Raw genomic sequence first — 13,214 nt, 5'->3', positions numbered from 1 at the left:
CTCCTCACATCCCAAAAACCAGAAGTACTATTTGAACAAACAGCAACTGCTTCTGCCAGTAATCTCTCCAATTCTTTGTGAAGACAACTCAGTCAATGTTGTTCGTTTTTATTAAAGAAGAGATCACTGGGACTGATGGAAGGAGAGTCTAAGATGAAGTACTTAAGTAGCACACATGGTTAGCTACCAATGACACTGCTAGGAATAAGATGGCCACAGAAGTGGTGAGAAGGCAAAGGCTGTACATAAGTTATGAAAAGGGACTGTTAGTTAGATAAGAAGCTTGAGAAAGGATAGTTTCATATCATACTCCAATCAGAAAGACAAATCTTTTTTTTTTTTTTGAGGACAGCAGAGCGTTACTGTCAGAGATAGTACTACTTATAAGGCCCTGAAACCCTTATAGATTAACTGTGCTTATTATAATCAACTGCAAGCCACACACATAGGTCCCAATGGGATGCACAAGGACTATATGCTGAAATCCACAGAAAAGGAACATCCATAAAGGTATTCTAACACCACTTCTCAGGAAACAGCTGTTCTATAACTTCTTCGGAAGATCCAATTCTGAAGCTATTACAGCTGTCTGACACCCGATACTCAGCTCTCAGCAGATTTAAAAGTCCACTCAGGCTGGGAGATCCCCCCCCCGAAAGGGAATCCTCCTGAATCCTTCCTTCTTCAGCTCCTCCAGCAGGAAGCACAGCTGGGAAAGCTAGCAAAGACAGCAACAGCTCCTCTGTTCCCAGCTTTGGCAATAATGGGTCAGCAACACTCTGTAGAATTCTCTGAGAAAGGTGCTTCAATACATTTTTTCTGGGACAACTTCAGCACAGTTTGCCACAAAGCTGGGAACCATTGTGTTCCCTGCAATCCTATCTTTCTTCTCAGCCCTAATCCCATCTGCATTCAATATTTAATTACATTTGAAAACAGTCTCATGGGATACAGGTCTTTAAGGGTGCTGGTGTTTCCAATTAATTCAGAATCCCACTAGATAATATCTGCTCACAGACACACAGTGGCTGGCACAGAGCGTGATGCTTGACTACCATTTCAGATGCATATGCCAGCAACGCCTGCAGATGGAAAGCAGAACTTTGTTAAAACTTATGAAGTTTTTCCCCATAATTTGGGGATCTATTTTGAACACTGTAGCCAAACATTTGTAGATATACCTATACAAAGAGAAGCCCTGTTAGTTTACACTGGATGACAATTACTCTAAATAAAAAGAGCTGCCCTATTTTTATTGATTGGTCAAAGTGACTGACTGGGAATTTTGGTAATATTTTCAAAGACACTTTTATAGTAATAGGGAACCCATTTCAGACTCTGCACTGTCTCCTCCTTATTTTCTGCCCATCACTCCAGTGCGAATATTCAACACCCTCCCTTAAACAGGGAACACTGTGAGGCTTTGCTCAACTTGAGTTTACTTAGCTCTCTTAACTTGGATCTAATTTCTGGGGAAGTTCTAGGAGAAAGGCACTCAAACCCTATTGAAAGTCAATAGAACTAGGCACCTGGGCTATTGCAGCCTTCCTTATCAGCATTTGAAGGAACTATAGGAGCAAGGCATTAGCTACTGCAGAGTTTCTGGTCTAGCCTGGAGTTGAGCTCCTGAAGCACACAGCTAGGATTCAAGAAAAATAATAGTTTTCAGACAGCTAAATTAGATTATTCTGAACTACATGACTGCAAATTAGATAGGTTGATGGTACCCAGTCTTAGGTCGCCTTAGAGAGAAAATTACTACTACCTTCCTCATGCTCATTGCCAGCACTACAAAAAAAAAAAAAAGCAGGTGCAGGATTCTGCCAAGAGCACAAACAAAACATGGGGCAAGAGACCTAGGAACAAGAAAATTCAAGCACTTTATTTTCTTTTGAGGAAGTGCTTTCAGCTACGGTATCAATCCCTTCAACTTATGCAGCTCTTCCCTGGCTGCAGCAGTCACCAGCAATTATAAGGCAATGCAAAGGGAAAAAAAAAAAAAGAGGACTAATCCACTTTTATGGGAACTCCACTAGTCCATGGTATTATTTGAGGCGTGAATTATCTTAAGTAGTTCATCCCCAAGTAATTTCCATTTTCAAACTCCTATGCCAGTTAATTCTTTTCTAAAGGCAGAAAGCCAATTGCCAAATCTTATCTTGTAGTTAGTTAAGCACAGTGCTACACCTTGAAAACCCATTTTGGATGAAGGATTGGGCTTAGAGATGATAAACAGGATAGGAGAGTTCAATGCTATGTAACCACTCCTCAGCTCCTTACAAAAATAAACCACTACACCCCTAAAGCAAAACCTTGACCATGCAAGATACTAGAGCTCTTAGCTTGAGCACTCTTTATACACAGCGGGAGGAGATGTTATCAGGAGCAGGTCAGCCAACAGAAACAGCTGCTAACGCAAAACACTTTTGTGTCTGATCCATTGTTTCTGAACACCCAGCGAGAATCAGAGGGTGTCCCTTGCTAGAACAGAATGACCCCATGAAACAGCAAGAAGCTTTGCAAATATCATTAACTACTATTGAAATCAGCAAGACAGTGAAAAAACAATGTGAAAGCATACATATGCTTTATCACAACTCTACCACTGCCCCTCCCTACACGCAAGCACTGTCCCAGACAATAGGAGGGAAGGAAGCTGCTGTCCAGTGCACTGCAAACTGATGCAAAATGCACAGCAGGAACCTCCATCAGACTGAGGTTGCTGGACACAGTGAGATCTGGTGAACAAGGGCACATGGGGACAGGTATCATGCCTCGCACAGATAATCCACATTTGGATAACACTGCTTACATACACACCTGAGCACAGACAGGCTGTGGCCCACACAGCTGGGTTTCTGTAGTGTGGAAAGCAGTCTACGCCAATGGAAGATGACTAAGTGTTTCCTCAGAATAAGAAGGGATACCAGAAATACAAAGATGTCAAATTTGGTGATGGCCTTTGGCACACCAAGAGCCATGCAAGAGCGTGCAGAAGAGTCACCCAGAGGACAAGTAGGAATTATGTTGCTGTAGGTCATGTGGCCAGAACAAGTAGAGGTATAAATTAGGAAAAGTAGCTCGTAGAGGAGAATGTAAGAAGATATGAGATGGAGCGGTCCCACCCAAGGATGTGCTGCCAATATTTTAAAATAACAGCTCCCAGAAGCACCACCTTGTCACATGAGAGAGCCCACGCAGCAGGAGCGGCCATGCTGCAGAGAAGCGCTGGGTGGGTTGAGGAATGTTTGCTCTTCCCTTGTTTTTTCCCATTTAAACAGCATTTTCATAAACACTACCAAGGAAGGAGCTGACTCCACTTGGCAGACAGGTTCCTCCTAGTTAAATTGGCTGGAAGTATGTATTCTCTGCTCCTGAAAGCCAGAGTGAGAATGCTCGATTGCTGTGTGCAGTGCTTAGCAGGCACAACCCAAAGTAGTGCTGGAGCTCTATGCGGGGAATGTGTGATCCTTTCCCTGTAGTTCTCCTTCCCCTCCTCATGCAGGAACCTCAGATAACTGAGCAATAACCAGAAAATGCAGTGTGGCCTCTCCCACCTTTGCTGGTTCCTGACATTTCAGGGACTATCCTGCTAAAGCACCATTGCCCCAAAACTCACAGATTGACACAGACTTACAGGGTGCGATAAGAAGGCCTGAGACTTGCCTCACAGCCCCTCCTTGTTGGGCTCTCAGTTGTTTCCTGAACACTGTCTAAGTCTTCAGAAACAGAAGAGATGCAAAGCCCACTACAGTGCAGTGCTGCTCACTCCTGTGCTCACTCAGGAGATACAGCGTGGGAGGAACTTGCTCTGAAATCACCCAATTCAGTCCTCTTCCCCCACACACATACAGACAGCGCTTAATCGTAGCTGACACATTGCTGCTGCAGGGACTGCTTTATTTATTTCAGCCACCTAATGCTAAAAAAAAATAAAATAAAATAAAAAAATCCCAATCATCAGTCCCAGACCAGGTTCTGAAAAAATAAATCAGGATTCGTCAGCTCATTTTATGCTTGGTAAGAAGGGGACAGATGAATCTACCTTGTATCCTTCTGTCTTTCATAATTCATAGCCAGGTGTTGAGCTGTCCTCAAGGGAAGGATCCTTCAGGGCTGAGATACTGAGGTATTACAAAGCAGCTTATGTTGAGGCTGCTTGTGATTTATGCGCTGTATGATCAGCCAGAATCAGTCTCTAGGGTTAAGCTTGCAGATACTAGTTTACCATAGACAGAAATGGTAAGTGATCTAAGCAAGTATTTTGCTGTTTAATATATAGCCTAATTAAGAGATTATAATGTATTTAGGAAGCAACGTAAGGTCCATGCCCTGTAAGACATTCCTTCTAATAAGGGAAAATCACTTTAGTATAGGTTTAGAATGATTAATGAAAGGAAACCAGCACTAGAAAAATAAATAAGAATCAAAACATGCAGGAATGTTGGCAAAGGAATTGAGACCCACTAGCAAGTGAAAACAGCACTGTGATCTGGGCTTAAAATAGTTCCTCAAGGAAATGTATCATCTTTGGTACATTAGTAAATCCATGTGCACAGCATTTGGGAAATGACACACAGTGCTAAAGATGTTAGAAGAACTGATAAGGGAAAGTCAGTGTTATCATCAGGTATTTAAAAGGTCAAGTTCTTCACCTTGAAGTGAAACAAAGGTAATCTTGTTTCAAAGAAAGCCATGATGAAAAGAGATTTGTGCTGACTGCAGCCCAGGACTGCTCTCTGTGGCACAGAAAATAGTGACAGCAGGCAAAGCCTGGCAGCTTAAACTTAATCTGCGCTAATAGGCTAAACTTGTCCAAAGGGCCTGAGGGAGGGTCAGAGCCAGAACCCGCAGTCTGAAAGGGCTAAAAGTCAGCTTTGGCATCCTTACCAGAGTCCAACCGGATCCCATCAGAGCCAGGAAGAGGAAACCTATCTGTAACAAACTGCTTCCTCTCCAGAACACACACAACCTGAGCTGCCTTGCCTAGCCAGCTTCCCCAGCATACAACAGCATTCCTCGCTTCGTGATGCTGAACACCCTGCTCTGCATTTTGGAAACAAATCATTATTGGTAGCTGGAGGCCAAGACTTCTAGCATGCAAATAAATCATACAAAAGCACTAGGCAGTCTCAAAAAGGTACTGAGTTTCTACTCTTCCAACTGCAGAGCATCTGTTTCTGTAGGCAGCAGGCTAGATGGCAAGGGACAAAGCATAAAGCTGAACGAGAACACTAATGTGCAGTTTTCCCATGGTTTGCATCAAGTTCAGCAGTGAGCCATGCCTCTGCTGCCTTGAGCCAACCCTGATGCATCATTCAGCTCTCCAGAGCCACCTTCCCCTTAACACTGCTAACAACAGCACCTGCCATGGGCCATGCTCTGATTGCAACTCAAGAAAACCACACACCTTCAGTTCAGAAGGAGGAAGACACCAATCCAGACAGCTGAGGACATCAGATGGAGAGCTCGTTTTAATATGAAGGCATGAGACAACATAAAGCTCACTTCATTCACATCTTGCAGTTGTTCATTTATTCACAATATTTATAGTTTACACAGCATTCCTAGTTTAAGTGTGTTGACTTCTGCTTGCTACTGCTATGTGTCCACACTATCTAGACTGCATTCCCTTTGTGAGACCATTCTGCCAACTTCAGTTAAAGCCATGAATCTCAAGCATATTTTATTTCTCAAAGTGCACCAAATATGTGCTTACTGTAGAAATTCTCAGGCTTACTAAGAAAACTGTATTCAGTTCCTCTTGTTTTTGAACAGCAGTTACTAGGATCCCCAACAGATAGCTGAAGAGTAACTTGTTTATTTTCCCCCCCTCTCATCAAGAAGGAAATTTGGCTCCATGAACCAGATAGAAGGCAGGTTCCAGCCTATTTCAGAATTCCCCTGCAGGACAAGGCCTGGCTGCTGACAGTATTGAGTCAGTGTCTGATAACACTGGATTAGAAGACACTTTGACTGTGTATCCACATGCATAAAGCAATATTGCAGTTGTGAGGGCTTTTTTTGTTTAAGTACAGTGACCATGTCTAGTTATTACCCAACTTTCAAACTTTCTCCTTAAGCTTTTCAGTCTCAACTTCATCACACCAGGAGGAGGTTTTCCCATTAACTTGCGTTGTTTACTCTTTTTTAAAATTCAGTTTGTCACTACAGCCAGCTTAGAAGCTTTATCTTAACACAATTTCACATCAGTTGCCAGGTCTTAGTAACACAAAGCGGGCAAAATGTTTAATACAATTTTGTTCCTGAAACACAGTTCTATGCTATGTGACGATTATCACAGCTTGCCAGCATAAAGCAACCTGATGATTTCAGGTGCTTCCTCAGATTTTACTTGAGTCGTTTGTTCAGTGTCTCAAGTTAGTGGGCAAAGGAATTGCTAATTGAAGCATTTCAGAAGAGAAAAAGTTTCATCCATTATGCTGCATAATTGAATATTCACATCAAAGGCAGTGATCAAACATTTTTGCGAATAGAGTAACATGAAAAATGGCCAACATTTTACCCTTACACAGACAACGATGCAGTGAGTGTCACTGCTGAGCCCATCTAAGCAGCAGATTGTAGATAACAAGGCCAACCTCAATGTTACCAGAATGTCAGTGTTAGCTCACATCAGAAGTTAGGAGTTGATAAGCATATTGATGTAGTCATATTTTTAAAACATACATTTTAAGTGTTCCCTGAGTCTAGCAAGCCTTAAGGAAGCAATCCCTGTAGAGAAAATTCAAATAGTTATTTTGTGCATCAGTGTTACTAGGCAACATTTGGACCATCTTAAGCAGCTGCCCACACTTGCACAGAATCAAACAAAGGACAACACCACACAACTATGGGCAGAGCTGGACCCACACAGTGCAAACAACAGAGAAGGCAGCAACATAACTATAGAAGTGTTGCCTAACTCCCACTTTGTGCAGATTAGATGGTACTATAGGAAGCCTATGGTCTTTTAAGTCTCCAATATGCAAAGTTTTGTTCTACTTCTACAAGAAAGTGACTGATTTCTCATTGGTTATCTCTTGAAATCATTTTCATGTCTCCAACATAGCCATCTTTTTAGGTTTCCTTTTCATGTCTGCAAAAAGGTGCAAGTCAGACTCTGAGAACCTCAGTGAAGAAGGTAAAGATTTTTTCCTAGAGCTTTTGCATCATTCTTGGGCACAGACATTTTATGACCAAGTAAAGTAAGAGATCCATCCTCCTTCAGATTTAGCTTTGGAAAATGTAAGCTCAGTTCTTAAAGTTGGGAAGCAATGGGAGATGACAACGTACTAGCAGGTTTGTAATGTTACTGTTACAGGTGCTTTATGCAAGGAGTATGGACGGCACAAAAATATTTTACAGCAAATAGCAAAGGTAGGAGGATCCAGTCAGCAAACCCATATTCCCTTACTTTGCAAAACACAACTGATTGACACATCTACAACATTATCTTACTTAAGTCTCTATGTGACACTGTACTTACTCTATAGTTGATTCTGTTTAATTCAGTGGAACTATTCCTGAAGAATGGTCAACTGCACTGGGAAGGATATAGAATATAAATGGATTTGCAGAAGTTGTGGTTCAGATTTTTGAGTGCTCAGCTACAAAGTAATGGTTTTAATTAATTTTGCAAAATATGCTTGAAATCTTATGTAAAAAAATTGCTTGTGACAACAATTCTTCAATGATTTTTTTCCTAGAATTTCTGCTTTAAAAAAAATATATCAGACTTCGAATTTAGAAGTGAGCTTTTCCACTATTTCCACTAACTTCTGGTAGCACGAGTTAACTGACAATTTTAAGGCAGCCAATTCAGTCACCAACCACTTCATGTCTATTCTCCCAACCTATACAGTATCCACTTGTGGCTCACTGTATGACTTGAATTACACGAGTACACAAAATAATGTGCAAGTATTCATGAGAATACAATTTAGAGATTCCAGTCTTCTCTTCCCAGAAAGATTTCTGTAAGTAAGTAGAAGACTGCATGGTTAAATACTAATAAATAGCAAGTAAGATTTGAGGATTTTGTTTGCTTTGCGGATTGACTTGGGTTTTTTGTGCCATCCTTTATTCTTGCAGAAAAGAAATTGAGGCACGTTCTTATTTCTACCATGCACATGTTTATATCCAATACAGCTGAGCTGTGTCAGGCCATAAGCTGGTAAACTGTGGCAGCTCTTTTGATCTAGGTACTGGGATGACTAACACCAACCAGGGATCCAGCCCTTTACGCTGTCAGATGAAAAGAGCGTGAAAAGTGATTCCCACATCACCAGGTTTTGTGTACTTTTACTTCCATTCTTTGTCTGCAATTTTCTATTGGTCTAGTTCATAATTTAAGTGAAATATCATTCCAATTACATTTGTTTCCACTGTTATGCAAGTCCCCAACACCTCCCCCCCATATTTCTTTAGATTCAAGTCTAGAAATAGTACCTGCCTTCTAGACACTACAGAATTATACTACCTTCTGTGGCATAGTAACTGATGAGGTTGTCATCTGAACAGATCAGGGAAAAAGCAAGAGAAAACCAACTCAAACAAATAAAAGGCTCCAAATCTTTGCTTCCTGTTAACACAGAACTGTCTCAACAGAAACTAGTCTAGGCTCGCTGGATCCAATAGCACTGGATGCATAATACCCACTGTAACTGCTGTGATTATCACCTTCATGAAAACAGTAGGATACAATATACTAAACAAATATCTGTATCTATCACAATCATTTCATACAGTAAAACATCAACATTCGTCTCCTGCAAACTGCAGGTTGTCTGCAGGGCACTATGAAGAATCAAAGACTCAATTGCATCAATTGTTTCTATAGTAGAATCTACTTTTTCCTGAGTCCATGTCCAAGGTGGAGCTATGGCCTCATAAGAGAGCACTCTTCCTACCATATCCATTAATTATAGTTTTAGTGATCTGTTATTACTAATTTTTTTTTTAAACAAGGTCATTATTAAAAGCTTTTGCTATAGCTTTATTCAGTTTGCTTCCGCAGCTCCCAGACAGGTGCTTCTTTATAATGTAGTATTTTGCATTTATCATAAAAACAGTCCTAAACTCAGATGTCTGTTCAGGGAGTGCCTAAAAAGAGGACATAATCTTCAGCTGATATTTCTGAACTATATCAGTGACTATGATTGCTGAGCTAATCTGAGCCACAAACACACCCACAACCCTAGTTGAGGTACCACATACTAAAATCTCACCTCCCGAACAAGGCTCCTTAGGATTTGAGCCCCTCATGCAAGCTATCTTTCAAATCTTCTGACCTAGCCTGCCAACTCTTTTAATCCATCAGCCTTAGAGAAACAAAGGAAATACAACTCACATAGTCAAGACAGGGAATCGCACATGATAACCTGAAGTGCTGCAAAACAAAATTCTAGATTGACAAGAACTGGCAACAACTTCACGCCAAATATTTCACTAGCACAAACAGATGCAGTTTCCAAAGCTATGCCAAGTTGTGGCCACTTACTCTGAGAACACGACCTTTTTCATTCCAGCTATTCCTACTTCCCCCTGCCCCCAGTCCCTTCTTTGTTTTGGCACACAGCCCAGGACCACATACACCAGTTATGCAGTTATAATACTCCAGTCTTAGTTTCCTGTAACTGGTAAAAAAAAAAAACAAAAAAAACAAGTCAAGTCAAAAGGCACATCATGGAGACCTTATAAAGAGTTAAAGTCTAAACAACACTCCTAGAAAAAGAACAGGTTGAAAATAGCAGCAAGGGGCTAGATCTTACAACACATAAAATGCTGAAAACTGAGGATTCAAGCTCAGTTTGACTGTGGAAACAGTACAGGAGGCAGCATAGTTTCAAACATGCTTCAGCATTGATTAACTACTGTTAGTAGTTAACAAGTTCAAAACTGTATACATTTGTATTACATTTTGGTCAAGCACAAAGCACTCAGCGTGCAGGGATGTCTATTAGACATCAGACTAAAGCTTAAAAACAGATTCAGTTAACTGTTGCTACACAGGGACTGTGTTAACCCAAGGATGCCTCATCCAGATACCCACATACTCAAGGGCTTTAAGTCTAAACAAGCCAATAGGTCAGAAATAGGTAGACTTTTCTCTTAATCTGATGGGGGGGGTTAAATGTTATCTAGATTAGTCATTATTTAAAGATTTTGGTGTCTCTTTTCAGGCCATGTCTTCAATTTCTCCAGGAAAAAAAACCACTTAAAATAGCAACTTTGAACAAACTTTGAATAAGGCATCCTTATTACTAAGATTGTTTGTTGCTTGACTCGCAAGTCTATTTATGGTCTTAAAGCTCCTGTCTTACATCCCTCCTCTTTCAGTTGAGCAAGAATTTGACAGTCTCTCTTGCAGAATGTCACTTGATTTTAGTTTTATAACCTAACAGTTCAAAAAGATCTTAGTGTCAAGCTGCATTAGTACAAGACTTATTGGATTAACAGCTCTGACAATAGACTTGGCCACAGAGAGCACCCCACAGAGCAGTAGCAGACCCTAGCCAGGACCCAGCTGGCAGGTATAAGTGTTCTTCATCAACACATCTCTCTGCATACTACAACAGCCATCTCTCTAGAAAGCTGCAGATATCTGATTTACACACATAGAGCCAAATAAACATGGAGATAACAGCAATGAGAAGACACCAAGATATAAAAACAGTGTCCTCAAAATGAGAGGTCCACATATTGGCAGCCACCACTGAATCAGCTATTTTTCCACTGCATAGAAGGAAACTCTTCTAAGTTGCAGAGCTGGTGAATTCAGTTATACATAGCTTTTAAAGAGTAAATAACACAAGTATAACTGCTAGGTATGTGTGCATTCTTGAAGTTGGCCTGTGACTGCCAAGGCCATTTGGATGCAAATGCTAACTACATAATGGCAGTCTGTTGTTCCTTACATCATACCTGCAATATGAGGCCTTTAGAACAGAGGAACCCTGAGCAGCTTGAACACTGGGAGAATTAACCATAAATAACTCATTTCCAATAGAAATGGAAGTTAGATAAGCAAAGAAAACTCGTATCACAAATTCATTACAAACAGCTACCATACACATACAAAGGCTTAGGGCTAACAAGATATCATGGGCTGTATTCTTTTGTCGGTTTCAGATCTAAATTCAGAATAAGTTTCTATGACAACAGGATTGCTAATCCATGCGAGTTCTATCCCAATTCAAGCTGAAGATCTCATTTGGCAAACCTAATAGGCTATCAGTTTATGTGTAGTTGTTTCTTTGTTGGAGGACGTAAGTACCTTTCACTGGGTTGCAGGGATTATTACATGGCTTTTACCTTTCCACATGCTGCTTCCTTTAATTATAAAGATCTAAAGCCAAATATTTAAAAAAAGAATAGTAGCAGGGCATTAAAATTCAATTTTAAAAAAGTAAAGGAGGTCAGTAGCTGCGCTATTGAGTGCCTACAAAGTCCCTTCTGTGGTTAGTTCTGCTCATCTCTTCTCAAACAGGCATGCAGAGGAATGAAGTATCTTCACTTTCCAGCTGCTGGAGCTCTGGGGTCCCGGGTTCCTCAGCCTGGGGCAGAGGAAAATGTTCACAGAGCTCCTGAAGCCTGGCTCTGTAGAGGGCAGCACCGGTCACCAGCACCTCTTCTAAATCAGAATTATTTCTTCACAATTAAAAAGTTAGCACTCCTTTTAAAAGGGATATTTTACAGCAAGCATACTCCCCTGAAGAATTATGGCTGTTTTTCAAGAGTTTTTACTGGCTTCAAATTGTGAATTATTTTAAACTATTAAAACTTGGCACTTGTATTCCAAGTACAATCAATTTTATAAGGCTGCTTAAATTAAAAGTTAAAGCTGGAAAAAATATTTAACAGTCTTAAAATGAGAACTTTACATTTTTCCAAAAATTACTAGTTGTAGCATAATTAAGATTTGCCTACCATTTTAGCAATCCTTTGAAGAAAGCTTAAGTGAAGATAGAGAGCCCTTATCTGACACAAGGATGTTTCTGTCTGGGGAAAACACTCTAAGTCCCTTCAGCCACAGTGTTTAGCAATGCTGGAGGAGCAGGGACAGTGAAGACACTTCCAAGTATTCATAGCTTGCAAAGTGAAGTATAATTTTAGCTCATTGTCAAATGCTGTCAGAGAGGCTCTATCATTCAGAAGCTATTTGGGTCAGTAAACAGTCAGTACTTTCATCACTGCAAAACTTCTATGAATTCTGACTGTTCTCAAAGCCTGACTCTCAGCTCAGCTCAAACTCCAGTGGAAGGGATTCTATGTTCCAGTTCTATCATCACTTCACCCCCAAGCTCATCCTCAGGCCACTCACCACCAGCCAGTCCCCAAGAAGTAAAGGTTTCAGGACCCGTAGGGCCCCATTGAAACCCTGCCCAGTCCGAGGAGTTATTGCAAATCCATTCCTCCACCAAGCCCTGTCCTGGACATAGTGTCAGCAAAGCAATTTAAGACACATCATTGTCCACCTGCTGTTTACATATTAATTAAAGAGTCTTTTCAGATGTTTGTACATGGTATGCCATTTCCTTATCTGGGTCATAAGTACAAAACGTGTTACCCTGACCTTTCAATTTCAGCAGAGAATTCTCAGACATTTGTGATTTATTATCCCCCACCCTAATTTCTACTGCTTTTAAGTGCTGTATTTAGACAACATAAGACGACACTAAGTTGGTATTATATATTAGTTTTAAGATCACAATTATTTTTCTTCAGGCTGAAAGCCTCACTGAGAAGAGGTTATATTCAGTAGCTCTATTTCTCAGTATTTTTCTGCACAAGTTTGACTGAACAGCTAACTCATTTATTTAGCACATGAATAAGAGATTTCTTAAAATACAAGGCTTTTCACACAAGCCAATTTGAAGCTGTAGGAATCCATTGTGAAGTCTGTTCAGAACAGTAGTTTCTGGAACAGCTTTATTTTCACAGAGTGGAAACTCCACTAACAAATCCAAGGGTCAGTAATTTTCTTCCTTCACTGTCTGCTGTGCCTCTTTTAGTTCAGTGACTCTCCAGTTTCAACTACACAACCCTTCCAAAAGCAACATTTTTCTGCTCAGATTATTAACATGTGGCATCTGTCCCTCAAATACAAAAAAAAAAAATCAAGAACTTAAATCACACTGCAAGCTGGAAAAAACATGTACCACAGAACTGGGGGGAGGGGAAGATTCTTCATAAAGCTTTTCAACAGAGCT

The sequence above is a fragment of the Meleagris gallopavo genome, chromosome 8 (assembly GCF_905368555.1).
Source record: "Meleagris gallopavo chromosome 8, MGAL_WU_HG_1.1, whole genome shotgun sequence".
Classification (NCBI taxonomy): domain Eukaryota; kingdom Metazoa; phylum Chordata; class Aves; order Galliformes; family Phasianidae; genus Meleagris; species Meleagris gallopavo.
This window is presented reverse-complemented; position numbering follows the sequence as displayed.